Raw genomic sequence first — 16148 nt, 5'->3', positions numbered from 1 at the left:
AACCACAGTTCAAATGGTGTCGTCTCAACGGAATTACGTGGTACCCTATTAAAGTGAGTGTGGTTGTCTCTAATGCCTAACCCATGGACGATAGTGGTAATTCGATAAGAGACATCATGGTACGCACCATATCCAATAGGGTGCAACTATGATGTTCGGACACACCATCACACTATGGTGTTCCAGGTGGTATTAATTGTGAAACAATTTCCACAATGTCTTAATTGCGTGCCAAAGCTCGTAACTCAGATACTCATCTCTATGATCATATCATAGACATTTTATCCTCTTGTCACGATGATCTTCAATTTCACTCTGAAATTACTTGAACCATTCAATAATTCAGACTTGTGTTTCATCAAGTAAATATACTCAGTATCTACTCAAATCATCCGTGAAGTAAGAACATAACGATATCCACTGCGTGCCTTAGCACTTATTGGACTGCACACATCAAAATGTATTACTTCCAACAAGTTGCTATCTTGTTCCATCTTACTGAAAACGAGGCTTTTCAGTCATCTTGCCCATGTGGTATGATTTGCATATCTCAAGTGATTCAAAATCAAGTGAGTCCAAACGATCCATCTGCATGGAGTTTCTTCATGCGTATACACCAATAGACATGGTTCGCATGTCTCAAACTTTTCAAAACGAGTGAGTCCAAAGATCCATCAACATGGAGCTTCTTCATGCGTTTTACACGAATATGACTTACATGGCACTGCCACAAGTAAGTGGTACTATCATTACTATCTTATATCTTTTGGCATGAAAATGTGTATCACTACGATCGAGATTCAATAAACCATTCCTATTAGGTGCAATACCATTGAAGGTATTATTCAAATAAACAGAGTAACCATTATTCTCCTTAAATGAATAACCGTATTGCGATAGACATAATCCAATCATGTCTATGCTCAACGCAAACACCAAATGACAATTATTCAGGTTTAATACTAATCTTGATGGTAGAGGGAGCGTGCGATGTTTGATCACATCAAACTTGGAAACACTTCCAACACATATCGTTAGCTCACCTTTAGCTAGTCTCCGTTTATCCCGTAGCTCTTTTATTTCGAGTTACTAACACTTAGCAACCGAACCGGTATCTTAATACCCTGGTGCTACTAGGAGCACTAGTAAAGTACACATTAACATAATGTATATCCAATATACTTCTATCGACCTTGCAAGCCTTCTCATCTACCAAGTATCTAGGGTAATTTTGCTCTAGTGACTGTTCCCCTTATCACAGAAGCACTTAGTTTCGGGTTTGGGTTCAACCTTGGGTTTCTTCACTAGAGCAGCAGCTGATTTGCCGTTTCATGAAGTATCCCTTCTTCCCCTTGCCCTTCTTGAAACTAGTGGTTTCACCAACCATCAACAATTGGTGCTCCTTCTTGATTTCTACTTTCGCGGTGTCAAACATCGCGAATGCCTCAAGGATCATTATCTCTATCCCTGATATGTTATAGTTCATCACGAAGCTCTAGCAGCTTGGTGGCAATGACTTTGGAGAAACATCACTATCTCGTCTGGAAGATCAACTCCCACTCGATTCAAGTGATTGTTGCACTCAGACAATCTGAGCACAAGCTCAATGATTGAGCTTTTCTCCCTTAGTTTGCAGGCTAAGAAAATCGTCGGAGGTCTTATACCTCTTGACGTGGGCACGAGCCTGAAATCCCAATTTCAGCCCTCGAAACATCTCATATGTTCCGCGACATTTCAAAAAAGTCTTTGGTGCCTCCGCTCTAAACTGTTTAACTGAACTATCACGTAGTTATCTAAACGTGTATGTTCGATGTTCGCAACATCCACAAACGACGTTTGGGGTTTAGCACACTGAGCGGTGCATTAAGGACATAAGCTTTCTACTGTCCGCATAATCGCTACTGTGAACTTTCAACTATATTTTCTCTAGGAACATATCTAAACAGTGGAACTAAAGCGCGAGCTTACGACATAATTTGCAAAGATCTTTTGACTATGTTCAGGATAATTAAGTTCATCTCATGAACTCCCACTCAGATAGACATCCCTCTAGTCATCTAAGTGATTACATGATCCGAGTCAACTAGGCCGTGTCCGATAATCACGTGAGACGGACTAGTCATCATCGGTGAACATCTTCATGTTGATCGTATCTACCATACGACTCATGATCGACCTTTCGGTCTCTTGTGTTCCGAGGCCATGTCTGTACATGCTAGGCTCGTCAAGTTAACCTAAGTGTTTCACGTGTGTAAATCTGGCTTACACCCGTTGTATGTGAACGTAAGAATCTATCACACCCGATCATCACGTGGTGCTTCGAAACGACGAACTTTCACAACGGTGCACAGTTAGGGGGAACACTTTCTTGAAATTTTAATAAGGGATCATCTTATTTACTACCGTCGTTCTAAGAAAATAAGATGCATAAACATGATAAACATCACATGCAATCAAATAGTGACATGATATGGCCAATATCATTTTGCTCCTTTTGATCTCCATCTTCGGGGCTCCATGATCATCATCGTCACCGACATGACACCATGATCTCCATCATCATGATCTCCATCATCATGTCTCCATGAAGTTGTCTCGCTAACTTATTACTTCTACTACTATGGCTACCGGTTAGCAATAAAGTAAAGTAATTACATGGCGTTGTTCAATGACACGCAGGTCATACAATAAATAAAGACAACTCCTATGGCTCCTGCCGGTTGTCATACTCATCGACATGCAAGTCGTGATTCCTATTACAAGAACATGATCAATCTCATACATCACATATCATTCATCACATTCTTCTTGGCCATATCACATCACATAGCATACCCTGCAAAAACAAGTTAGACGTCCTCTAATTGTTGTTTGCATGTTTTACGTGGCTGCTATGGGTTTCTAGCAAGAACGTTTCTTACCTACGCAAAACCCACAACGTGATATGTCAATTGCTATTTACCCTTCATAAGAACCCTTTTCATCGAATATGTTCTGACTAAAGTGGGAGAGACTGGCACCCGCTAGCCACCTTATGCACCAAGTGCATGTCAGTCGGTGGAACCTGTCTCACGTAAGAGTACGTGTAAGGTCGGTCCGGGCCGCTTCATCCCACAATACCGTCAAAACAAGATTGGACTAGTAACGGTAAGCACATTGAACAAAATCAACGCCCACAACTACTTTGTGTTCTACTTGTGCAAAGAATCTACGCAATAGACCTAGCTCATGATGACACTATTGGGGAACATAACAGAAATTCAAAATTTTCCCATGTGTCACCAAGATCTATCTATGGAGAAACCAGCAACGAGGGGAAGGAGAGTGCATCTACATACCCTTGTAGATCGCTAAGCGGAAGCGTTCAAGAGAACGGGGTTGAAGGAGTCGTACTCGTCGTGATCCAAATCACCGGAGATCCTAGTGCCGAACGGACGGCACCTCCGCGTTCAACACACGTACAGCTCGGTGACGTCTCCCACGCCTTGATCCAGCAAGGAGAGAGGGAGAGTGAGGGAGTCCCGGATTAGGGGGTGTCCGGATAGCCGGACTACCATCATCGGCCAAACTATCATCGGCCGGACTATCATCATCGACCGGACTCCAAGACTATGAAGATGCAAGATTGAAGACTTCGTCCCGTGTCCGTATGGGACTTTCCTTGGCGTGGAAGGCAAGCTTGGCGATACGGATACGTAGATCTCCTACCATTGTAACCGACTCTATGTAACCCTAGCCCTCTCCGGTGTCTATATAAACCGGATGGCTCTAGTCCGTAGGACATAATAACAACAACAATCATTACAATCATACCATAGGTTAGCTTCTAGGGTTTAGCCTCCTTGATCTCGTGGTAGATCCACTCTTGTAAACATCTACAATATCAATATCAATCAAGTAGGACGTAGAGTTTTACCTCCATCGAGAGGGCCCGAACCTGGGTAAAACATCGTGTCCCTTGTCTCCTGTTACCATCCGCCTAGACGCACAGTTCGGGACCCCCTACCCGAGATCCGCCGGTTTTGACACCGACATTGGTGCTTTCATTGAGAGTTCCTCTGTGCCGTCACCGATAGGAAGGATGCCTCCTCCCGTCTTCAAGGACGGTATTTTCTCCAAAGGAGCCTTGGCCGCCGGCCAAACTATCCAGCTAGGTGGTTTTCTTATGACCGCCTGTCCGGCCACCGCTTCGACAATGACCTCTCAAGTCGTCAAAAGCAATCTTCACGTCCGCTCGGAATTCGCCGAGCGGCTAGATCCAATAGAGCTCTCGTCTGTAAACAAGCTCTTGGATCGCATCGCTGCCCTGGGAGTCGCTACAGACTACAATCAGATTGGGCTTAAAACCGATCTGAGAGAGATTAACTCTCCCCAGGTCACCCACCACGTTGCATTGGTAGAGGAACAATGCGGCGACTCTTTTGCTGTATTGAAAACTAGTCAGGTCCGGGCTCCCGAACCCCCCATGCCGGATTCCCGCGGAGGGACGGACTTCGATCAAGCACTGAACTTAAAGTCAGGCATTGGACCAGACTCGTTGGACAAAGTCCAGCAATCCAAGCTTCCAAATTTGGAAACTTCTCGGCCTTCGAGCCTTGACATGGGTAGGGTTCCGAACTTGATTCCACCCACCCGCCCAGACATATGCGATCTATCTCTAATCCGGCAAGAGCCCGCTGAGACAGTACATCACTACTGGGCCAGATTCCTCCTGGTTATGGACAGGATAAAGGACTGCCGAGAGGAAAACGCAATCTCAATTTTTTGCAATCATTGCACGGATGAGGGAATCTTGAACGCCGTCAGCCGTCGTGAAATTACACGCTTTGCCGACCTGGCGTCCATAGTACGAAAGTACTGTGCGATGGAGAGTTTCTGGACAACCGAAAATAAGTTTTGGGACAATCTGGCCCGGAATACAACCCTAGTCCGCAACAAAAGGGTGCATTACACTCAGGCACCAGATACAAAAACCAAAAAGCAAAACCCCCACAAAGGGCACGAAACCATACTGGAGGGATATCTTAGCGGACCCTGTAAAATTCACAGTACAGAAGGCGCCGTCCCAACACATAGCCTTCGAGCATGTTGGATATTACGGCAGGTGGCCAAAAGTGGAGAGGAGCTTCTAGCCCCGAAAACCACTCCAACAACATCAGTACGGTATCAACAGTCTTCGAGACTTTCGCATCAAATAATATGCGGAAACGAACAATCTGCAGCCTCGCCGAAGTCTACCAAGTAGCAACAACCAATCCATGGAGCGACACAGCCATCACCTTCAACGCCAGCGATGAACCTAAATTCCGAACAGCCCGAGCTCCAGCCGAACTGGTACTTAGTCCAATAGTGGATGGCTTTCGACTTACAAAAGTCCTCATGGATGGCGGCAGCAGATTAAACCTCATCTACGAGGAAACCCTTCAAAAAATGGAAATAGACTGGAGCCGCATTGAGCGAAGCAGCACAACCTTTAGAGGAATAATCCCTAGCCGGGAGGCGCACTGCACAGGAAAAATCACACTCGATGTGGTATTGGCTCGCCGGACAATTACAGATCCGAAGAAGTCACGTTCAAAGTGGCCCCGTTCAACAGCGGATATCACGGTATATTAGGACGAGAGGCATTCACAATTTTTCAAGCCGTACCCCATTACGGGTACATGAATCTCAAAATGCCTGGGCCCGGCGGAATAATCACTCTCGTTAGTGATCCGGACATAGCACTCCGCGCCGAAAACAAGACAGCCGCATTAGCCTTAGAGGCACTATCCGAAGCCCTAGCGGCAGAGGAACTCACCACGCTGCGCTCTACGGTGAATAGGGACGATGTGATACTCGATAAGAGATCCAAGTCCACCTCCTTTAAACCAGCAGATGAAATAGTAAAATTCCAGGTCCACCCAACGGACCCGACAAAGACGGCCTCCATCGGGGCACAATTGAACCCTGATGTAGACGCCGCACTGCGAGAATTCCTTCGGGAAAATTGGGACATTTTTGCCTGGCACCCCTCGGATATGCCCGGATTCCCACGCAGATTGGCAGAACACAGCCTAAACATCCTAAAATGATTCAAGCCAGTCAAACAGGCTCTTCGATGATTTTCCAAACCCAAAAGACAGGCAATGGGAGAAGAGCTAGCCAAACTATTGGAAGCCCGATTCATCAGAGACATCAAACATCCGGATTGGCTAGCAAACCTGGTAATGGTACCAAAGAAGGACAAATCCTGGCGCCTATGTGTCGATTTCAAAGACCTAAATAAAGCCTGCCCAAAGGATCCCTTCCCCCTCCCCCGCATCGACCAAATCATCGATGCCACTGCAGGGCACGACTCATTGTGCTTCCTGGACGCATACTCCGGCTATCATCAAATCAAGATGGCAGAAGCGGATCAAGCCGCAACGGCATTCATCACTCCATATGGACCATTCTGCTTCAACACGATGCCCTTCGGACTTAAAAACGCCGGCGCAACATATCAGCGCATGATTCAGACATGTCTGGCTACCCAGATCGGCAAAACAGTAGAGGCATACGTAGACGACGTAGTCGTCAAAACTAAACACGTCGAAACTCTAGTAGACGACTTGAGGCTCACATTTGACAACCTCAGAGCATATGACATCAAGCTGAATCCGGAAAAATGCGTTTTTGGCGTACCAGCTGGAAAGCTGCTGGGCTTCATCGTATCCGGTAGAGGAATTGAAGCAAACCCAGCCAAGATCCGAGCTCTGTCACAGCTAGATATCCCAAAAGACCTCAAGCAAATACAAAAATTGACTGGATGCGTGGCGGCTCTAAGCCGCTTTATCTCCCGTCTAGGAGAAAAGGCATTGCCCCTCTATCGCCTCCTTAGGCGCACCGAACACTTCGAGTGGAAGGATGCTGCCACCGCCAGACTCGAAGAAATAAAGGCCATATTGGCAACAAATCCGGTCCTGGCTGCGCCCAACTCGGGCGAACCAATGTTGTTATACATCGCAGCAACGCATCAAGTTGTAAGCGCGGTACTCGTCGTCGAACGAGAGACAGAAGGGCATAAATTCCCTCTTCAAAAACCAGTATACTACGTATCCACTGTGTTAACCCGCTGCAAGTCCCGTTACCCGCACTATCAGAAGATAGCATACGCGGTGTTCATGGCATCCCGGAAGCTCCGACACTACTTTCAAGAGTGTTCGATAACAGTGGCCTCTGAAGTACCACTTAACGACATTATAAACAACCGCGACGCAACGGGCAGGATTGCAAAATGGGCCATTGAGCTCTTACCATTTGATATAACTTACAAACCTCGGCGAGCTATAAAGTCACAAGTTTTGGCTGACTTTGTCGCTGAATGGACCGAAGCCGAACTCCCTAAAGAGTACGTCGCATACTCCAATTGGATTATGCACTTCGACGGCTCTAAAATGTTAGCCGGATTGGGGTTGGCGTCGTATTGACGTCCCCGACCGGAGACACAGTCCAATACGTACTTCAGATAATGTACACGGACTCCAACAACGCAGCCGAATACGAGGCCCTTTTACATGGTCTCCGGATGGAAATCTCCATGGGCATTCAACGCCTAGAGGTGCGCGGGGATTCAAACCTCGCAATATCCCAAATAAACGGAGACTTTGACGCCAAAGATCCGAAAATGGCAGCATACCGCAACGCTGTCCTAAAAATGTCAGCCCGGTTTGAAGGACTTGAATTCCATCACGTAGCCCGGGATAATAACCAAGCAGCCGACGTACTGGCACGCATCGGCGCAAAACGCGACGCTGTCCCTCCTAACATCTTCCTGGAACGACTCTCCAAGCCATCCGTACTATGGGAAGAGGAGTCCGGAAATAACAAACCGGAGCAAGCCGCACCAACCGGCGATTCAGCCGATGACATAACACCTTCAGCCCACGACATAATGGCAGTAATTGCCCCGTGGAAAGAACCATTCCTCGCCTACTTGCTTAGGCAGGAGCTTCTCGAAGACCAAAATGAGGCCCGCTGCATTGTCCGGCGATCTAAAGCCTACAAGGTCTATGAGGGAGAACTTTATAAGAAAAGCACAACCGGAGTCCTTCAAAGGTGTATCTCCGAAGAGGAAGGGCGAAACCTCCTGGCTGAAATTCATGCCGGACTAGGAGGACACCATGCCGCAGCTCGGGCCCTTGTAGGAAAGGCCTTCCGTGTAGGATTTTATTGGCCGACGGCCCGAGCAGATGCTCAGGACTTAGTCCAAAGATGCGTCGGTTGTCAGCTCTTTGCTAATCAGAGCCATATGCCACCCACCACCCTCAAAACTATACCCATTACCTGGCCGTTCACAGTCTGGGGGCTTGACATGGTTGGACCACTTAAAGGGGGAACCCACAAGCAAAGGTACCTATTGGTCATGGTGGATAAATTCACCAAATGGATAGAGGCCAAGCCAGTTAAAACGGCAGAGTCTGGACCAGTGATAGACTTTATATCCGGGGTAGTACACCGTTATGGTGTCCCCCACAGCATCATCACCGATAACGGCACGAACTTCAAGGCCTATGAGGTTAAATCATGGTGCAAAAATATGGGCATCAAGCTCGATTACGCTTCAGTCTATCATCCTCAAACCAACGGTCAAGTGGAACGAGCAAATGGTCTAATAATGAGCGGCATCAAACCCAGACTAGTGCGGTCCCTTACGAAATCTGACACGCACTGGGTAGAGGAGCTCGACTCCGTACTCTGGGGGCTGCGGACAACACCTAACCGTACTACCGGATTCACACCATTTTTATGGTATACGGCGCAGAAGCAGTTTTGCCCTACGACATAATTCATGACTCACCTCGAGTGCGCATGTACGAAGAAAGAGAAGCCGAGTTGGATCGGCAGGACAGCTTGGACGCATTGGAGGAAGAACGCGACGTCGCCAAGGCTCGTTCCGCATTCTATCAGCAGCAGGCTCGAAGATACCAAAGCAGAGAAGTACGGGCCAAGACTTACAACGTTGGCGAACTGGTTCTACGCCTGTCGGACAAGAAAAAGGACAAGCTCAAGCCCAAATGGGAAGGCCCCTTCATCATCGATGAAGTCCTGACCGGCGGAGCGTACCGTCTACGAAATGCATCGGATAACCGACTCGAGCCGAACCCATGGAACGCAGCCTGCTTCCGAAGATTCTATGCCTAGCGCCGGACTAAGAGTTCGTCCCTTCCCCCCCGTCCAATTTTTTTTTACTTCAGCTGCCTTTTGTTTATCTTTTTCTTCTCAACCCTATTCATCCAAGCCTTAAAGGGCCTACTTGCGCAACGTTCACGCGCAATTGATGTGCTATCCGCACTCATTATACCTGGGGGCTTCTTTACCAGAAGCTTAATTATAAGGGCTTCATGCCCAGCACATGTGTTAAGCCTCCACATGTACCTTTTATTCACCATTATATGCATCGATATGACTTAAGTTTTGGCCAAGCTGGGTTGCCTGGCTCCTGTGCTTACCCCTACGTTCCTGATTGTTCGACTAGGAGGTAAAGGGAGCACCTCTGCGATTGTTACTGCCGGGTCAGCCGGATGTGTACCTCAGACTGGGTGAAGCCGAAAGCTAGCGTTCTTAAGGGAATATTCGGTCGGTGACTTAAAAGATGATTTTTTATCCACTTATTTATCTGCCCCCAGATGTTTTTCTGCTTTTTTCGCAGTCCGGACATGCACTTTAGGGCATGCCACCCCCAGAGGAAAGGAACCCTTAATGGAACTATTCTCCCTGGAAGATGTTTCTTACTACCCATGTAATATAACATAACTAGTTGGGCACTTGTCTGATAAAGCACTAATGACCCCTACGCCTGGTCTCCATGCATACCCCGGTTGTCTCATAACCGAGAAGGTATTCGGACACACTCCAGACTCTAGGGTCCTGAGGTCGAAGCGAAAAGGTCGGCAAAGACAAACGATCTACAATCCGGCTAGAAGGCATTTTATATGTCATTTTATAATACATTGTCACATCGACTGATTGTATTCTTCCTCAATCCCGTCTAACAGGTTGTCTAATTTACAGTCCTGTTGGGAAAATTTAGCGGCCAGCTCTACTTGGCCGTATACTAAACTCACAGGGATCTCCTTCCCATCGGGCCCCACAGGTCCGACTTCGGCCATGTGGTTGGGATCCGCCTTCTTGTACCGCGTCTTTACCATGGCCCAGGCCTCCCTGGCACCTTGGCGGCAGGCCGAAATCTTCCATAAATGGAAGAGCTGCCGCACTCCCTGAAGCTTCTCCGCAAGCTCCCCAAGACCCTCGGGTAAGGAGAAGGCTGGCCATAAAGCCTGGATGGCGCCGCTCATTGCCTGCCAAACTCGTTCGATCAGTTGCAACAATTCGGGAAGTTGATCACCCGTTGATACAGGCATCTCCTCCGTAGGGCGACCTGTGAGCATACCTGCAGACATATTCTGTCAAATTGACTTCCTCGCCGAACTCTTCTTTTCAAAGGAGTTCGCTCAAGCACTTATTATAGATGCCGCGACGAAGCCGCTGATTCTCCTTAACGGAGCCCGACAGCTCGGCCCGAACGCCTTTCAGCTCTTCTCCAAGCTGGGCATGGGCATCCTGGAGTTTGTTCCTTTCATGCTGCACCTTATGCAGCACCCTCTCGCCGGCCTTTAGTTGGCGCAGAAGTTCTTGCCTGTCCGGATCTTGTCCGGCAGCACCTGCAACGTCATTTTTTAGACTTGCGCAAAGGCCAAACGCTACTTATCTTTCTAAAATAATGCGTTACCAGGAGAGGTCACTGTGTTTCCTCCTGCGCCAGAGAGTGCGGCCTCAAGTTGGGCCTTGCACTCTTGCAGCTCCTGAGACAGTTGGGTATTCTTCTCGGTAAGATCCTACGTTTCATATGATCCTTAAATCAGTTAATATAACTACTTTAAGTCTCGGGGGCTACTGGCATATACAACTATTAAATTCTCTTACCCGTATGTCTTTTACATACTGCTCCGTGGCTCTGGTAAAACCATCTTGAGCAGCACGAAGGTGCGCGTCCCCCACGTTAAAGGCATTCAACGCCTCGGGGGAGAAGCACGCGTCATGAAATACTGTCCGGCGGCGCCTATGATTCAGGGCACTCTCCACCTCAGACTTGGTGGCGGACAGTCTGTCGGCATCCTCCGTCGGAGGAATGTCCGGCTCGCGCCTTGCGCTCGCCTCCCCCTCCAGACCAATGGCTGGAGCCTGGCTGGTAGAGGTTGGATTGGCAACCTCCACGCCCGCAGTCCGGCGGACGCTTTTTTCCCTACAAAAGTCATGAGCACTCAAATGCTTCCTAGGAACGTTGCTCTAAATAATGAATTGTGAGCTACACCTTTGCGGCGACGTTTCAGTCCGCGCCGCGCTCCTCTTCCGCCTACTGGTCCGGACTGGCCTTTGTTGGCCAGCCGCCGCGGGCTCGGCTTCTCGCCCTAGGGGCGCCTCCTGCACAGCGCCATCGTATACGGTGGTCAAAAATAAGCAAGGAAGGAATGACGGTGTCAGGACTTCGGTCGCAATCACCTGGGAAGCCGGATATAGTCCGGGATAGTCGGCCGTGATGGCGACTAAGGCATTGTCCATGCTGAGCTGATGGAACACCCCGTCGATTAGCTCCACCATTATGTCCGGATCCTCTTCGAAGGCCGGATCCCAGGATCTCTCTGGATCCTCGGGTTGCGGAGCTGGACTTAGCATGTCCTTCACGATCCGGCGCAGCTCCTGCGTCGGAAGAAGAACACAATATAAGAAACTTAAGTTTCAAAAAGCATGGGTCGAGCATGCAGAGTGTTCGCTTACCCAAGGCCGGGGGTTATTCATGGAGAACCCATTTAACGGGTTCGTCCGAAGGAAATCCTCCTTCTCCCCCTTATACAGGCCGGACAGGATCGTCACCAGATATTCGACCGAATCCGGCCCTTTGCGGCCATGACGGGTGGCATCGTCCTCCCCGTTGAAATCCCACATGGGGTGGCCCCTGTATTGTAGTGGCTGCACCCCCCGCATAATGCATGTCGCCATGACTCCAATCATGGTCAACCCGGCATGGGCCAGTAACCTTATTCGGCCCATCAAATAATGTACGCTCTTGTCTTCCTCCAGTTGGGGGCTCCGCGGACGCCAACTAAGGCGTTTCTTCATAGGAGCATTGCTGAACTCCAGGAGGCCGATCCGAACAGGGTCCGGCAGTGGAGCGTCTTCTATATAAAACCATTCCGAAGGCCAGTCTTCGGACGCCTTCTTAGGGGTTCCGGATGGATATCCGGTCCCGGCAATGCGCCATATTTCGGCGCCGCCCACTTGATATATGGACCCCTCGTGAGAACGGGGTACAAGGCAGAACAACCTCTTCCACAGCGCGAAATGGGGCTCGACACCCAAGAATAGCTCGCAAAGAGCTACGTAACCCGCAATATGCAGGATTGAGGCGGGCGTGAGGTGATGAAGCTGGAGTCCGTAGAACTCCAGGAGCCCGCAGAGGAATGGATGTACAGGAAATCCGAGCCCCCTTATCAGATAGGGGACGAAGCATACCCTCTCCCCTTTGTTGGGATTTGGGGTAACCTCCGCTTGCTTCCCACCTTTGTAGGTTGCCAGCCCGGCTCGAACCGGAACCATGAAGGCCGGAGGGAGATATACCCCCGCTTGGAGCTTCACCAGCTCGTTGTGCAGAACAGAGCATCTCGTCCAATCTCCTGGCGAAGGGCTGGGAGCGCGAGAAGAGGAGCCGCGTTGACGGTCCATGATGGAATGGATTCTTGGTCGAAAGCGCTCCGATGAGTATTTGCGGGAGGAAGATGGTGATTTGGATCTGGATTCTTGCCTCCCTTATAGGCAGATTATTCGCACAACTAGGGGGTAAAACATAAAAGACACCCTGGCTTTTCACATTCGCGCGACGCGTGGAAGAAGGCCGTTATTGGGCGTGGAAGCCAAGACGCGTAACATTGATGAGGAAGCCAGACACTGTTCGGCAGGTACGTAGAACTTGAAGGAGAACCCGCCTTGCAACGCCGAAGACTACACACATGCTGGACTTATCGTCATTGAAGCCTGGTTCGGGGGCTACTGAGGGAGTCCCGGATTAGGGGGTGTCCGGATAGCCGGACTACCATCATCGGCCGGACTATCATCATCGACCGGACTCCAAGACTATGAAGATGCAAGATTGAAGACTTCGTCCCGTGTCCGGATGGGACTTTCCTTGGCGTGGAAGGCAAGCTTGGCGATACGGATACGTAGATCTCCTACCATTGTAACTGACTCTATGTAACCCTAGCCCTCTCCGGTGTCTATATAAACCGGATGGCTCTAGTCCGTAGGACATAATAATAACAACAATCATTACAATCATACCATAGGCTAGCTTCTAGGGTTTAGCCTCCTTGATCTCGTGGTAGATCCACTCTTGTAAACATCTACAATATCAATATCAATCAAGCAGGACGTAGGGTTTTACCTCCATCGAGAGGGCCCGAACCTGGGTAAAACATCGTGTCCCTTGTCTCCTGTTACCATCCGCCTAGACGCACAGTTCGGGACCCCCTACCCGATATCCGCCGGTTTTGACACCGACAGAGAGGTTGAGGAAGACTCCATCCAGCAGCAGCACAACGGTGTGGTGGTGGTGAAGGAGCGTGGCAATCCTGCATGGCTTCGCCAAGCACCGCGGGAGAGGAGTAAGAGAGGTAGGGCTGCGCCAATAGAGGGAGAAACTCGTGTGCTGGGCAGCCCCCAGACCTCATGTATTTATAGGGGGAGGGGAGGGGGCTGCGCCCCCTCTAGGGTTCCCTCCCAAAGGGTGGAGGCAGCCCCCAGATGCCATCTGGGTGGCGGCCAGAGGGGGAGAGGGGGGAGGCGCATCTAGGGTGGGCCTTAGGGCCCATCTGCCCTAGGGTTTGCCCCCTTCCCCACTTCCCTGCGCCTTGGGCCCTATGGGGGGGCGCACCAGCCCACCTGGGGCTGGTACCCTCCCACACTTGGCCCATGCAGCCCTCCAGGGTTGGTGGCCCCACTTGGTGGACCCTCGGGACCCTCCCGGTGGTCCCGGTACGTTACCGGAAAAACCCGAAACTTTTCCGGTGACCAAAACAGGACTTCCCATATATAAATCTTTACCTCCGGACCATTCCGGAACTCCTCGTGACGTCCGGGATCTCATCCGGGACTCCGAACAACATTTGGTAACCACATACAAACTTCCTTTATAACCCTAGCGTCATCGACCCTTAAGTGTGTAGACCCTACGTGTTCGGGAACCATGCAGACATGACCGAGATGTTCTCCGGTCAATAACCAACACAGCGGGATCTGGATACCCATGTTGGCTCCCACATGTTCCACGATGATCTCATTGGATGAACCACGATGTCAAGGACTCTATCGATCCCGTATACAATTCCCTTTGTCTAGCGGTATTGTACTTGCCCGAGATTCGATCATCGGTATCCCGATACCTTGTTCAATCTCGTTACCGGCAAGTCTTTTTACTTGTTACATAACACATCATCCCGTGATCAACCCCTTGGTCACATTGTGCACATTATGATGATGTCCTACCGAGTGGGCCCAGAGATACCTCTCCGTCAACCGGAGTGACAAATCCCAGTCTCGATTCGTGCCAACCCAACAGACACTTTCGGAGATACCTGTAGTGCACCTTTATAGCCACCCTGTTACGTTGTGACATTTGGTACACCCAAAGCATTCCTACGGTATCCGGGAGTTGCACAATCTCATGGTCTAAGGAAATGATACTTGACATTAGAAAAGCTTTAGCATACGAACTACACAATCTTTGTGCTAGGCTTAGGATTGGGTCTTGTCCATCACATCATTCTTCTAATTATGTGATCCCGTTATCAACGACATCCAATGTCCATGGTCAGGAAACCGTAACCATCTATTGATCAACGAGCTAGTCAATTAGAGGCTTACTAGGGACTTGGTGTTGTCTATGTATCCACACATGTATCTGAGTTTCCTATCAATACAATTATAGCATGGATAATAAACGATTATCATGAACAAGGAAATATAATAATAACTTAATTATTATTGCCTCTAGGGCATATTTCCAACACGAACACTCCCTAAGATATTCGGTCTTTATGAGGACGGGCCGAAATAGAGCCCTTGGTAAAAAAGCCCCTGGTGTCCAGGTACGCGCAAAAATTCTGGTGTGGCCACATGCCAAGACGCCAGCCTCCTCCTCGGTTATAGAGAAAACCGGGGGATGTTGTCAACAAGAGACAGTAAAAAAGGTTTACGCAGGGTCTTAATCTGAAAAGAATCCTTGAAATGGGTCCCTGCTGCACGTCTGCGCCTGTGTCTCCGTTGTGCCGTATCCTGGACGGGCGTAGCACGATGTTCGTCTGTGAAAGAGAGGAACTTAGTAAAAAATAAGCATGCGAGAAATCTATATTAAAATAAACAAAATATAGTTGGAGCAATAATTGAGTTGTATTGTCTCCTGCCGTGAACACGCGGAGCCCGTTGTACAGGGTTATGCGGCTATTAAGCATATGTACGTTTACGCCGGACTCGTCTAGCCGTGTCCGGGGTAGTAGGGCTAGATTAGTGGGCGGATGTCCAGGCGGCCACACCTTTGCCCATACTTTGGGGGTCAATTTATATTCCCCTGTAATGAAATGATGCCTCGTGGGCCAGGCATTTTAAGTGTAAGGGATGCATAATGCGGTATTGCGTTAAAGCGGGCGAAAGCTTCATGTCCCAGTAGCGCTTGATAGCGACTTACAAATGGGGCGATGTGGAATGTTAGCTTTTCGCTTCGGAAGTTGTCGGGTAAGCCGAACATGACTTCTAACAAAAGGGAACCCATACTCTGGGTATCTGGACCCGGCGTGACTCCTTAAAAGGAAGTGTTGCCATGGTGGATTATAGCTGGGTTTACCCCTAGTTTGTGGATTGTGTCCTGATATAACAGGTTCAAGTCACTGCCGCCATCCATAAGGACTTCTGTAAATTGGAGTCCGTCAATAATCGGATTCAAGACCAAGGCAGTCCGGCCTGTGTTCCGGGCTCCTCTGGAGTAATCCTGATGGTCAAAGGTGATTGGTTGTAACAACCAGTGGCGGTGCTCCTCTGGGGCTGGCCGTACGGCGTGTGTCTTCGTAAGCGCCGTTCTG

The sequence above is a fragment of the Triticum dicoccoides genome, chromosome 1B (assembly GCF_002162155.2).
Source record: "Triticum dicoccoides isolate Atlit2015 ecotype Zavitan chromosome 1B, WEW_v2.0, whole genome shotgun sequence".
Taxonomy (NCBI): Eukaryota; Viridiplantae; Streptophyta; class Magnoliopsida; order Poales; family Poaceae; genus Triticum; species Triticum dicoccoides.
This window is presented reverse-complemented; position numbering follows the sequence as displayed.